Here is a 14,600-nt window from a genome sequence, read left to right as displayed (position 1 = left end):
GCGGCCATCTTGGATTCCGACAAAATTCAATTAAATTGACATAACTTTTGAACTAGACATCATAGGAAGACAAATGACGCCATTTTTCGGGATAATGTGGACATGAGCAATCAATTAAAAGGGTTATTTTCATGATTTAAACATGTTGGATACATTAAAATGCAAAATATTATGTCCCATGGGGTTCATTTGGCGGCCATCTTGGATTCCGACAAAATTCAATTAAATTGACATAACTTTTGAACTAGACATCATAGGAAGACAAATGACCCCATTTTTCGGGATAATGTGGACATGAGCAATCAATTAAAAGGGTTATTTTCATGATTTAAACATGTTGGATACATTAAAATGCAAAATATTACTAAAATATTATCTTCGAGGCATACTCGTCTGTATATAATAGGAGCTCTTTTTGGTACATTGAGAAGGATATTTTGATGTTATTGATTTATTTACTATTTTCTCTTCTAGGTGCATGACTTAACTTATTATTAGCCAGAACTGGTGTTAGTGAACTAAAAATCGTAGCATAGTTATAGTGAAGTGGTGGATAATCATGCCAAAACGCAAGGGTGATAAAGGTACTGAGTCAGACTCACTGCAGAAACGTCCTCCTGTAAATTGTATTTTACATGTGAGTGGTATTGAGCATCTAGATTTTACGCCGCTCAGTAAAGTAAGGGGCTCTGCCACTGACAAGCTGGCTCAGCTACATGACTTTCGCGACAAAAGACACATTGAAGCTCATGATTCTTTTTCTGAAAATCAACATCGTTTGAAATGTAGTGCAGGAACTAATGAAGCTTCAACATCACAATCCTCTCGTAACCGTAAATTACCATTATCAACTGCCATGCGACTGTTCCCTCCAGAATGTATCTTTTGTGAAAGACTGGAAATGAAAGTGTCTGGAAAGACTGAGAGATGCATCAAATTCCCAGCATTAAAGACGGAGCAGTTAAGGAGCCTAATTGGAAACAGATTGAGCCTCGGGCACTAGAACTAGGACTACATCGTCTACATAGCATGGTGCAAGGTGAGGACCTGTTTGCAAGAGAGGCGAATTTCCACTTTTCCTGTCGCGATTCTTTCAACACGAAGTACACTGGAAGTACTTACCTGCGTGATGAAGCGAAAGCGACAATTGAAACAGAGCATGATCGTAAAGCTGCTGCACATCTGCTGGCATTCACTGTTGTCCTTGATTTCATTCAAGACCGAGTTGTTGGGCAGAAGGAGGTTATGTTACTTACATCGCTGACTCTTCTGTACAATGAAAAGAGTTTGAAAGAAGTGGCTTCCCCAATCCAGAGTACAGAAGTGACAAGCTGAAGGTCCGACTTGAGAACCATGATATTCATGACTTGATCACCTTTGCCAAGTTTTATCCGGGTGACAAAGGCTATATCACCTACAACCTGGTCTACGGCGCCATCATCTCTGTCGCAGACGCTGTGACTTATTCATATAAGCTGGGGTTCAAAGATCAGTATAAGGATGTGGCCCTGTTTCTTCTACCAAACTACCAAAGCACATGCTGCACTAGTATCGGGCACCTCTATAGAAGCAAACAACTCACCACTATCTTCAGTAAGCTGGGTCACTGTGAGACATGCAACTTCGCCTTAGGAACTAGAGACAGTGCTGGCTAAGGTTTCCACATAATACTCAGCAGATCATTACCAGCAAGGGAAACGACGTGTTTCATCTCGTATGGGACAATCTAAACAAAACAATGACGAATATCCATGGCTAAAATGTTGTGAACAGCACTGGTGGGATAATGATACAAGATGTGAAACCCGGGTTTGATACCACTAACCAGGATCAAACTCTCCCTCTCTACGCGCGGAGCAAGGTGCGCTCCCTAAAGGTAGATACACCCGAGACCATGGCTACCTGTCCCAGAGTTTAGTGGCTGATCTCATTACCAGTGGCTGCCTACGTAGTGTATTTACAGGGAAGGCATATGCAAAAGCACTGTTCTGCCTCTAAACAGTCGGTGAAGCCGGTGAAACGCTTGTTAATTGAGCGATTCATTGAGGAGGAGAACGTTGAGGTCACCAACCCCAAGACCTTGCTGAATCTCGTACAGACATGTACTCCTCGGGAGACCCTCGACCTCGCTTTACAGGACCCCTCCACTTTTACCATGCTTGTGAAGTATGTCACATATGAAGACAAGGACATACTCCTGACCCACTTGGATGGTGGCATCCTCTGACCACTTTAGAAGCTCCTTGAAAGTCGAGTATTCGGTGAAGTGGTGATGGATAGGGGTGAAATAGTAGATAGTTGACTTTCTTTGGGGTTTCACACCGGTAGCTGAGAGGAAGCCACCAAACCCTGGGACAGGCTGCTTCTCCCCACTGCTTCCCGTGTAAATGACCAGACACGATATTCTTTGAGATGCATGATGAGTACATTTCGCTATTTATCATAGGCGGAGTGAACACGGTTCCCTCAGGAAATTTGGGACCGACTTGACTACAGCTATGAACAGAAGCCATGGTCTCGGGTATATCTACACTCGTAGAGAGGGAGAGTCCGATCCTGGTTAGTAGTGGTATCAAACCCGGGTTTCACATCTTGTATCATTATCCCACCAATGCTGTTCACCACGTTTGACCCATGAATATTCGTCATTGTTTTGTTTAGATTGTCCCATTCGAGATGAAACACATCCTTTCCCTCGCCGGTAATGATCTGCGGAGTAAGGGATGTGGAAACCTCATCAAGATCCTTGGCCAGTACTGTCTCAAGTTCCAAGGCGAAGTTATATGTCTCAGTGTCACAGTTATATCCAGCTTACTGAGAATTGTGGCGAGTTGTGTGCTTCTGTAGAGGTGCCGGATGATAGTGCAGAGCAGTATGTGCTTTGGTAGTTTCCAGTCACCGCGTCTGCGACAGAGATGCTGCCGCTGTAGACCAGGTTGTTGGTGATATACCCTTTGCCACCTAGATGAAATTTGGCATAGGCGATCGAGTCATGGATAATGTGGTTCTCAAGTAGGACTTTCAGATTCTCATTCGCCTCTCTTGCAAAGATGTCCTCACCTAGCACCATGCTATGTAGACGATGTAGTCCTAGTTCTAGTGCCCGAGGCTCAATCTGTTTCCAAGTAGGCTCCTTAAATGCTCCGTCTTTGTCCTTGAATACTGGGAATGGGAATTGATGCGTCTCTCATTCTTTCCAGACACTTTAATTTCCAGTCTTTCACAAAAGATACATTCTGGAGGGAACAGTCGCATGACAGTTGATAATTGTGACAGGATTGTGATGTTGAAGCTTCATTAGTTCCTGCACTATATTTCAAACGATATTGATTTTCAGTAAAGTTTTGGTAGCAGCCTCGATGATATCCAATTGTTTCTATATAAATCTACACCAGCAAGACTCTCCGGATTGTGATTACAGACATCATCCATGCGATAGGGTGAATCATGAGGTTCAATGTGTCTTATGTCGCAAATGTCATGTAGCTGAGCCAGCTTGTCAGTGGCGGAGCCCCTTACTTTACTGAGCGGCGTAAAATCTAGATGCTCAATACCACTCACATGTAAAATACAATTTACAGGAGGACGTTTCTGCAGTGAGTCTGACTCAGTACCTTTATTACCCTTGCGTTTTGGCATGATTATCCACCACTTCACAATAACTATGCTACGATTTTTAGTTCACTAACACCGGTTCTAGCTAATAACAAGTTAAGTCATGCACCTAGAAGAGAAAATAGTAAATAAATCAATAACATCAAAATATCCTTCTCAATGTACCAAAAAGAGCTCCTATTATACAGACGAGTATGCCTTGAAGATACTATTTTTAGTAATATTTTGCATTTTAATGTATCCAACATGTTTAAATCATGAAAATAACCCTTTTAATTGATTGCTCATGTCCACATTATCCCGAAAAATGGGGTCATTTGTCTTCCTATGATGTCTAGTTCAAAAGTTATGTCAATTTAATTGAATTTTGTCGGAATCCAAGATGGCCGCCAAATGAACCCCATGGGACAATATTTAATTTTGGGAACATCAAAATTCATTTACTAGACACCTTCAGGATTACAAAATGTAAGTTAGAAAAAAAAAGCACTCGGTGCATGGGAACCCCCTCTGGGGACTACACTAATTATACCATGGAATAATTGATTATACTTCCAGGGCGCACACCACTAAATAATCGTCCCATTGAAATACACGGGAAAATACAAGAAAGTAAGTTTGTTTTTCTACCCCATGTAACAACATTTTTAATATTTTGATCGAACCAACGTCTTAAATAAAGATTAAACTTTTGTTTAAATTTAATTTTTGGGACAAGTTAAGACAAACTTGAGAGATACGAACTCCTGAACAGCGCCATCCCGAATTTCAGCCGACACGCTCGCCTACTTACCAGTTCCGGCCATGATATTGTTCCGAGGGCCTATTACCCATGCACATTCAATTCGGAAAATTTTCTGAACAGATTTGTAATGTTGAGCTCCTATTCTATCTTTTTTATCAAAACAACCAAGAGTCACTCAAATCTGACTCAAATTTGGTTCCCTTGGGACGCCGATATATTTCGCATAGGCGCTATTTTTTACCGGAACTATGAAGGGTCACACCAAATGCGGAAGGATTTACCCTCCAAGTTCGCACACCACTAAATAATCGTACCATTGAAATACACGTAGAAATACAAGAAAGTAAACTCGTTTTTCTACCATTAAGGCTTTATAGGCTTCAAGTTGAAAAAATGTCGTATGGATTTTTGTAAAGTATAAAGTCTGATATTTAATAAATATTTAGTTTTCTTGTGACCAATCTAGATGAACTTTTGAGCTACTCATCCCCCCCTTAAATTTTAATGACAGTAATACCAAGCAATAAAGTTGAGAGCGTTTCTCAACTTTACTGCACCTAGTATATAGATGGCTAAATTACATATGAAAACTTGCTATTTGTAGTAGATAGCAAATTACATATGAACACTTGCTATCTGCAGTAGATAGTAAAATAAATATGAAAACTTGCTATCTGCAGTAGATATTAAAATACATATGAACACTTGCTATCTGCAGTAGATATTAAAATACATATCAAAACTTTCTCTCTGCAGTAGATAGCAAATTACGTATGAAAACTTGATATCTGCATTAGATAGCAAATTACATATGAACTTGCTATCTGCAGTAGATAGCAAATTCGAGCCATGTCCTGGGTAGCCAATTCTCCACTCAAGTCAGAGCCATGTGTCCTGGGTAGTCAATTGACTACCCCGATCAGATCACATACCCTGGATAACCAATTGACCACCCAAGTCAAAACTCACACTAGGTAACCAATTCTCCACCCAAGTCAGAGCAATGTCCTGGGTAGCCAATTGACCACCCAGATCAGATCACATATTCTGGGTAACCAATTGACCACCCAGATCAAAAGCCACATTGTTTTTAATAAAAAATATACTGAAACATAACTCAATAATAATCCTTTGATTCAACCCAACTGGGAATGATGAAAGTTAAACAAACTTTAGTCTTTGTTCAAGTCTTTTGGATAACTGAAATTGATAAAATGCATACTTTGGACCAGTTGTTTTTAAATTACATACTTCCATATGTGGGTATGATAAGGATAATGAACTGAGTGCAATGCATTCGTCAAGATAATCGCACGCGCCGTGGAGTTATTGCATTTAGCTTGAGAGCCGATAGGCTCGAAAGCTAAATGCAATAACTCCATGGCAAGTGCAATATCTTGACGAATGCATTACTGATACATTATCCGTCATACACTTTGAGTGTAGGCCTATTAAAACAATATGCAATATTAATTGCTGCATTCATTATATTAGTTTTAATATTAGGGAAAATATCTTACATTTTAAAAACACCGTCAGGACATTGACCAGCTACGTAGCATTTAACTGGTAAAGAAAATCAATCCCTGTAATCAATGGTATCGATTGCGCCATACGTCATACCAAGGATTATTTAAATCAGGATGTGACACTTCGTAATTTGCATGTGTCCAATTCATATGTTAATAGCATATTGTTATTAAAATGATGGTCTGACCTGGCCAGAGGGCGTTAATATAATAGACGTTTGATCAAGGGACAGAGTAGTTTCCGTTTGTATCGGCTACCGAACGAAACATAATTATTATGCACATGCCGACCAGACTAGCTTTGCCAGGCAGGGTATAGGCCATGACGCGTAGGCCTATGTGCCGAACGTACATTTTAAAGTATTTGCATAACTCTTTTGCATGAAACTGTAATTGTCATCTAAAATAAACAAACAAAAACAATATTTTTGAAGTTTTAATTAAATTTAATTTAACCATGTAAATTAACCGTTAATTTACCGACTCACAACACTGACATGAATACAAGTTTTAGTATTATTTAATAATATTATTTCCTCTATCGTTTGATGTACAATGGTCGGGGGGGGGGGGGCAAAATAGTTTTGTACTTAATATGAGGGTGGGGGTCATAACAGTTTTAGGTCCATTAACTTGTGAGACCGGGGGTCAACAAAGTTTTGGGTTCACGAAGAGGGATAGGGGTTTAAAATTTGTAACACGAAAAAATATATTGTCCCCCCACCAAAGTATTTCTGAACACTCCCTAAACTTAGTTGATTTTTCAGCAAATGTTATTTTTCAGTGAGTTTTGCTTTTATTCCGTGTTAAATTATGGCAAACGGAAACAATCAAAATATGATGTAGCTAGAAACAAATACTATAATCGCTCCTGGGTGTCACCCATGCAATACTTTTTTAATGTAGGCCTACCGGTATATGGGGCATATTGCCAATCACAAAGTTTGAAATTGTAATTGTTTAATGTAGACTAGGCCTACTCCCTAACAGAATACGTTTAAATACGCACGCTGGCGAAAGTGACGTTAAATCGGATTAACTACCGTAACAATAGGTGAATACAATTTTGACTATATCGCCCGCACTCACGTTTATGCGGTAGGACCTACCGATGCATTGAACCATAGATGTCAAAGAAATGCTAATCACTTGCACCTGTAAGATTAGTCTCTTTGAAAAGAGAGGTATGCACGGTATTGTATTCAATCTATTATATGATTGAAGACAGGTGTACAGACGGCTTGACGTGAGCCTATGATTTTTTTTCTGGGGTCTTGTGGTGTACGCTGGTTATCATCGATGTTGAAGTGCCTATAATAGTTCAATGTAAGAAAATGAGCCAATAGACGTGATGAATAAAGATCGGATTTTTGGATTATTAGTGGCGGTATACAATTAAATGTCATAATTACGGTGCTATTCTACTTTTCAACAATAATTCATACTGGCAGACTACACCAATAACGGTGTATTAGTGCAGATTGATATTTTTCGGGATACTTTTCCACAGGGAGGAAGCACATGGCAAATACTATTGCCGCGGGCGCCATTTTGGTCAAAGTGTCAAATGATTTTTTGACTTCAAATACTCACTGTATTTCATATCTTATGCTTGTCGTATATTTCCTTTGTATTATCGATAGTTAGTCTTAATTTCGACATTACTATATCAACAAGACATTCCCTTATCAAATTAAAAGACTTTCTTGCAGAAATAAATCACTGTGGCCTGATGGGATCATAGTAGTTGACCCACTTCCGCCCGGTCTGACCTTGCTTGGGGGCGCTTTTACTATCTTCAACAGGTTCGATTCGCTAAACTTACGACACCTTTATGTGGTGACCTCAATCACATGGGCTGAGTAAGAGTTGATGTGAATTATTCATAACCGATCGATACCTTGCCTCACTTTGTTGAGAGCAAGCCAACAAAATTGCCATAGGTTTGCGTGGCTAAATAAAAGCCGTGAATTTAGTGTCACCCCCCTGGTCATACTTAGGTAACTTATTCACGCATGGTTTAATTGACTTGACTTTATGTTGTGATCATTTAATATTGTGGCAGGAATAATAGACAAAGGGATAGGCATCCTAGTCTGCTGCCCTCATTCGAAATATGTATCCTAGGTCTAGACCATGGAGCTATTAAAGATGGAGAAGAAATAGATTACGTAACGCATTGAAACCTTGTGCCGATTTGAAATCTGACAAGCTATTCATCGAAAGGTACCTTTTGTTTGGGACAAAGGGCTTCCGCCATTAAATCGGTAAGCTGACCCAACAGTGTATTAACGCTTTACCTAGCAGGCTACTGTCAATAAGTGATCAAATGAAAGTCGCGCGAAAGCGCTAATGGAACGAAAAGTACCTATTGTTACAATGAAACCCAAGGGTGTGATTGAGTAGTCGTAAGCACAAAAGGCACACATTAGCCGCTAATGTATAGTTCGTTGTCACCCCACTGACATTAGGTGCTTCATTTAAATAAATTGAATCAGGGATAGGCCTATAAAGGGATAGGCATCGTAGCTATTACGTAACACACCGAATGATGTAGTTTAACTCTAGACAATAGGCGCCATATTGCAGGAGGGTTAGAGTTCATAGAGGAAACGTTAAAGGTTAGTAGATTAGGTCACCCAGGCACATCACTAATGTGTTTCACGAGTTGTAATACCGACAGGTAAAAACATTGATTTTGTAAAATTCTCCCGATTTTTAAAAATTACTAAATAAGGTTAGTACTTCAAACCATTCTTTGATGAATCTATGCAATATGACGGTAATTTTGAAACATCTAAGAATCAATCTTAAACATCTTCATGATATTCATTTTTTTTGCGCATGGTCAAAGCATGCTCTTCCGGTGGAAACTTCAAAGCAACGATCATGCGTTAATATTTACAAAATGGCGAATGATGTAGTTTAACTCGAACAATAGCGTGACCGGCGTGACGTAGTTTTTGGCATTGTTCCTATATGCACTTTCACCCTCCTGATTGAATGCGCTTGCTGAATGATTACACATTAAGGCTGCCATGTCTGCATGTCTATAGACCACTTGACATCGCTGTTTATCAACAAAGGCGAGGGACTCATCTGTCGATATGGTCGAACGAGCCGCTACACTGTTCAATGGCTTTCCTATACTATATGAAATGTGGCGGGAGATTTAAAATGCACGTGCCCTTAGCAGACTACGATGCGTACGCACACTGCAGGGCAAAGAACAATGGAAATTGCCATAATGCGCGCGCATACTGCCGGGCAATGACGTCACATGGCAAGTGGTCTATAGATAATAATGGTATTAAATAGCTACGTATAGGCCTACATGTAACATAATAAGTATACCGGTATAGGCCTATATAAAAGTTGTTTCACAAATTGACATTTTATTATATTTTATTTTAAGAAGGAGAATGTCATAAACAGTGGCGTACTGAAGGGGGGGGGCAGCTCTTCTGTGAGAGGTCTTGGGAGGGATAAGGGTGGAGGAGGGATATGAAGAATGAGAGGGACTGGAGGAAGAGAGAAAGGAAGAAATAAAGAGAAATAAATAAATAGACGTAAATAAATAGAAAGGTAAGGAAAATTATAGGAATGAGAGGGGACAAAACGTAAGAGGGGATGGAGAAGGGAAGGGAGATAAGAAGAGGGAGTGATACTATACCAATTACATAGAGAGGAAAAGAAAGGAATGACAAATAAATGTAGGCCTTATAATAATTATTATAAAAACTAAACACAGCCCCCCACACACACACACACATAGGCCTACCACTAACAGCACTATAGGCAGCCATTCGATGATGTCAATGCCTTTATGCGTTACGTATTTAAAACGCCCAGTCAGATGTATTTTACACCTGCCAAGCACAAGTCACCCAATTTCGAAAATTGGACGTTGAATGTCCTCTCTCATGAATATTGATTGGCAACATTTTCCAATGTCAGCGCTCAAATCGGACACAATAGAACAATAGACCATTCAGTGCGTTGGTCTAGACAATAGGCGGATTAGCGGCCATTTTGTCTTCGACATGATTTATTTATTTATTTATACTTTAGTACACAAATATATAAGTTAACAGGTTTACAATATTAAAATTATATTTTAAATATACATTCTGTAGTAAATCGATCAAATGACGGTGATTGTTCAGGTATTATATGCTTGATAAAATTAAACTGTCTGACCAGCTAGTATTCTCCTCCGCCGTCAGTGTGATTCCAGACACTCCACGTACCGTGTTGCGAAGGTGGAGGAGACTAAAGCTGTATTGACAAACACGCATGCGTTAAAAAATATGTAGCCTAGGTCGAACAATAGCGTGACGTAGTTTCCGGCATTGTTCCTATGCACTTTCACCCTCCTGATTGTGGTTTCGAACACAGAGAGCACTGAACCAGTTGGAAACGATCGATTTAGATGTCAGACTAGTACTACGGTGAATATCAACTGGACTTTATAGCTCTATAATTTGAACTACTTATATTAAAACACACGACATTGGGATTTAACAATTTGTTCAGTATTATCATAGGCCTTCAAACACATGTGTTTGAAGGCCTATGTATATAAAGCATGATCATGATATTATGCGCTAGTGTGTGTTTCCAGGCCCGGCTATGTTATTTTAGATATAGGCCTACATGTATTTCATTTGTAAAATGCTGAATATTTTGCAATGGTGTCATCTTTGTATAATTATGATCCACCTGTTTTTGGCCCTTTTTAATTAATAGAAGCTCGATTATTCTCATTTGATGTTTGATTTATTTGAGGTCATTAATCATAATTTATGACAATGATATTTGCAAGGGTGCAACTCTACTAGTCTTATTACAAGACTGCCCTATCCCAACCCTAAACCCTAATCCTAAACTCCGTAAACGAGGACTGGACTCAAGTCTAGCGAGTTGCACCTTATTCGGTAATTGTACACTATTATAGAACACCGTTTGTAACAGCTTGTAACTATACCATTTTAACACCACAGAATATATATTTGTACTTTTTTGTTGGTATATATATCGAACAGACAATTATATAGTTATGTGATCTCTGTGTCTAAAGCGCCACCTAACTCTACTTTATGGTTATGTGAAAGTAGTATTTCTAGTATTTGAGCGTGCACGTATTATCTAGAATCTATTGTTTAGCGTGCAGGTTTTAGATAATGCATTGTTTAGCGTGCAGGTTTATATAATTTGGGCTGTGAAGGGTAGTTCGCGAAAATAATGCACGGGAGAAGAATACATAACGATGAATAGAAACGGGCACTATGTATGAAGAACAGCAGTCCTGTATGAGGTTAGTATGGATTTTTTCATGTTGTTTCTGATTTCCCAAATTCTAATTTTCTTTAAATTTGTGACACATTTCTCCTGTATGAGACATTTGTTGCTTCTTGCACCTCGAGTGAGTAAAACTTTCGTTGCGTAGAAACACAAGAATTTCTGCTCCTGTATGAATCAATTCATGTTGCTTCTTGTCTCCTAACTGAATAAAAGATTTATGCATTTGTGAGGTTTTTCTCCTGTATGGATCAATTCATGTAGCTTCATGGTTCCTAACCGAGTGAAAGTTTTGTTGCAGTAGCTGCATTTGTGAGGTTTTTCTCCTGTATGAATCAATTCATGTCGCTTCTTGTCTCTAACTGAGTAAAAGATTTGTTGCAGTAGCTGCATTTGTGAGGTTTTTCTCCTGTATGGATCAATTCATGTTGCTTTTTGTTTCCTAACCGAATGAAAGTTTTGTTGCAATAGCTGCATTTGTGAGGTTTTTCTCCTGTATGAATCAATTCATGTCGCTTCTTGCTTCCTAACCGAGTGAAAGTTTTGTTGCAATAGCTGCATTTGTGAGGTTTTTCTCCTGTATGGATCAATTCATGTTGCTTCTTGTTTCCTAACATAGTGAAAGTCTTCTTGCAGTAGCTGCATTTGTGAGGTTTTTCACCTGTATGGATAAATTCATGTTGCTTCTTGTCTCCTAACTGAGTAAAAGATTTGATGAAGTAGCTGCATTTGTGAGGTTTTTCTCCTGTATGGATCAATTCATGTTGCTTCTTGTTCTAACAGAGTGAAAGTTTTGTTGCAGTAGCTGCATTTGTGAGGTTTTTCTCCTGTATGGATCAATTCATGTTGCTTCTTGTTTCCTAACATAGTGAAAGTCTTCTTGCAGTAGCTGCATTTGTGAGGTTTTTCACCTGTATGGATAAATTCATGCTGCTTCTTGTCTCCTAACTGAGTAAAAGATTTGATGCAGTAGCTGCATTTGTGAGGTTTTTCTCCTGTATGGATCAATTCATGTTGCTTCTTGTCTCTAACTGAATAAAAGATTTGTTGATGTAGCTGCATTTGTGAGGTTTTTCTCCTGTATGGATCAATTCATGTAGCTTCATGGTTCCTAACCGAGTGAAAGTTTTGTTGCCGTAGCTGCATTTGTGAGGTTTTTCTCCTGTATGAATCAATTCATGTCGCTTCTTGTCTCCTAACAGAGTGAAAGTTTTGTTGCAGTAGCTGCATTTGTGAGGTTTTTCTCCTGTATGGATCAATTCATGTCGGTTCTTGTCTCCTAACAGAGTAAAAGATTTGTTGCAGTAGCTGCATTTGTGAGGTTTTTCTCCTGTATTAGTCAATTCATGTTGCTTCTTACTTCCAAAAAAAGTGAAAGTTTTGTTGCAGTAGCTACATTTGTGATGTTTTTCTCCTGTATGAGTCAACTCACATTGCTTCTTGGTATCTAACCGAGTGAAAGTTTTGTTGCAGAAGCTGCATTTGTGAGGTTTTCTCCTGTATGATTCAATTCATGTAGCTTCTTGTCTCTAACCGAGTGAAAGATTTGTTGCAGTAGCTGCATTTGTGAGGTTTTTCTCCTGTATGAGTCAATTCATGTTGCTTCTTGTCTCCTAGAGTGAAAGTTTTGTTGCAGTAGCTACATTTGTGAGGTTTTTCTCCTGTATGGATCAATTCATGTTGCTTCTTGTGTCCTAACCGAGTGAAAGATTTGTTGCAGTAGCTGCATTTGTGAGGTTTTTCTCCTGTATGGATCAATTCATGTTGCTTCTTATATTCTAACCGAGTGAAAGATTTGTTGCAGTAGCTGCATTTGTGAGGTTTTTCTCCTGTATGAGTCAATTCATGTCGCTTCTTGGTTTCTAACCGAGTGAAAGTTTTGTTGCAGTAGCTGCATTTGTGAGGTTTTTCTCCTGTATGGATCAATTCATGTTGCTTCTTGTCTCCTAACCGAGTGAAAGTTTTGTTGCAGTAGCTACATTTGTGAGGTTTTTCTCCTGTATGATTCAATTCATGTAGCTTCTTGTCTCCTAACCGAGTGAAAGATTTGTTGCAGTAGCTGCATTTGTGAGGTTTTTCTCCTGTATGGATCAATTCATGTTGCTTCTTGTCTCCTAACTGAGTGAAAGATTTGTTGCAGTAGCTGCATTTGTGAGGTTTTTCTCCTGTATGGATCAATTCATGTTGCTTCTTCTCTCCTAACTGAGTGAAAGATTTATTGCAGTAGCTGCATTTGTGAGGTTTTTCTCCTGTATGAGTCAATTCATGTCGCTTCTTGGTTCCTAACTGAGTGAAAGTTTTGTTGCAGTAGCTGCATTTGTGAGGTCTTTCTCCTGTATGAGTCAATTCATGTTGCTTCTTGGTTTCTAACCGAGTGAAGTTTTGTTGCAGTAGCTGCATTTGTGAGGTTTTTCTCCTGTATGGATCAATTCATGTTGCTTCTTGTCTCCTAACCGAGTGAAAGTTTTGTTGCAGTAGCTACATTTGTGAGGTTTTTCTCCTGTATGAGTCAATTCATGTTGCTTCTTGGCTCTTAACCGAGTGAAAGATTTGATGCAGTGGCTGCATTTGTGAGGTTTTTCTCCTGTATGGATCAATTCATGTTGTTTCTTGTGTCCTAACAGAGTGAAAGATTTGTTGCAGTAGCTGCATTTGTGAGGTTTTTCTCCTGTATGAGTCAATTCATGTTCCTTCTTGTGTCCTAACCGAGTGAAAGCTTTGATGCAGTAGCTGCATTTGTGAGGTTTTTCTCCTGCATGAATCAATACATGTTGCTTCTGGGTTCCAACACGAGTGAAAGTTTTGTTGCAGTAGCTACATTTGTGAGGTTTTCTCCTGTATGAATCAATTCATGTTGCTTCTTCTTTCCTAACAGAGTGAAAGTTTTGTTACAGTAACTGCATTCGTGAGGCCTTTCTCCTGTTGCTCCTGCATGGCACGGTGTACTTGTAGCCATTGTATCTGAAAAAACAAATGTGTTGAAAATGTTTAGAGATGTGTCATATTTTTGGATCAATTAAATTGAAAAGATCCTTGGATATCCCCATACAATTGAATACCTGAGTGGAAGAAGGGCCCAACTCCATTAAAACTGTTTTTGAGATATTAAGAAAAAATTACATTATTTGGAAAAGTTTTATAGACAGATAGTTTTCATCTTCAGGGGACCTTTAATACATGAACATACAATATTACCGTACATATATTCGAAATTATATATGATGTTTCCATGGCAACGGTACAGGTCTTTATACGAGCTGGAGTTAGGCCCTTATACTGCAAGTGCCAATTCCGCACGGTAAGCAGGTGTGTTGTTAGCTACAAAAATTTGGTAATTATCCATTAATTGTACAAGTAGAAGCATAGCAAGAAAGTTTATGGTAGTGAAAAACAGATTTCATGGATGAACA

General features: G+C 39.0%; 1 protein-coding gene across 1 annotated transcript in view; it reads right to left on the bottom strand.

Annotated features, from left to right (window-relative positions):
* LOC140141244 (uncharacterized) overlaps positions 1-14,600 on the bottom strand; it is a 70,256-nt gene that overhangs the window by 9,045 nt on the left and 46,611 nt on the right. The gene's annotated exons all lie outside the window — the stretch shown is intronic.

The sequence above is a fragment of the Amphiura filiformis genome, chromosome 19, assembly GCF_039555335.1.
Source record: "Amphiura filiformis chromosome 19, Afil_fr2py, whole genome shotgun sequence".
Taxonomy (NCBI): domain Eukaryota; kingdom Metazoa; phylum Echinodermata; class Ophiuroidea; order Amphilepidida; family Amphiuridae; genus Amphiura; species Amphiura filiformis.
Note: the sequence above shows the minus strand (reverse complement) of the source record. Positions and strands in the feature narration are given on the sequence as shown.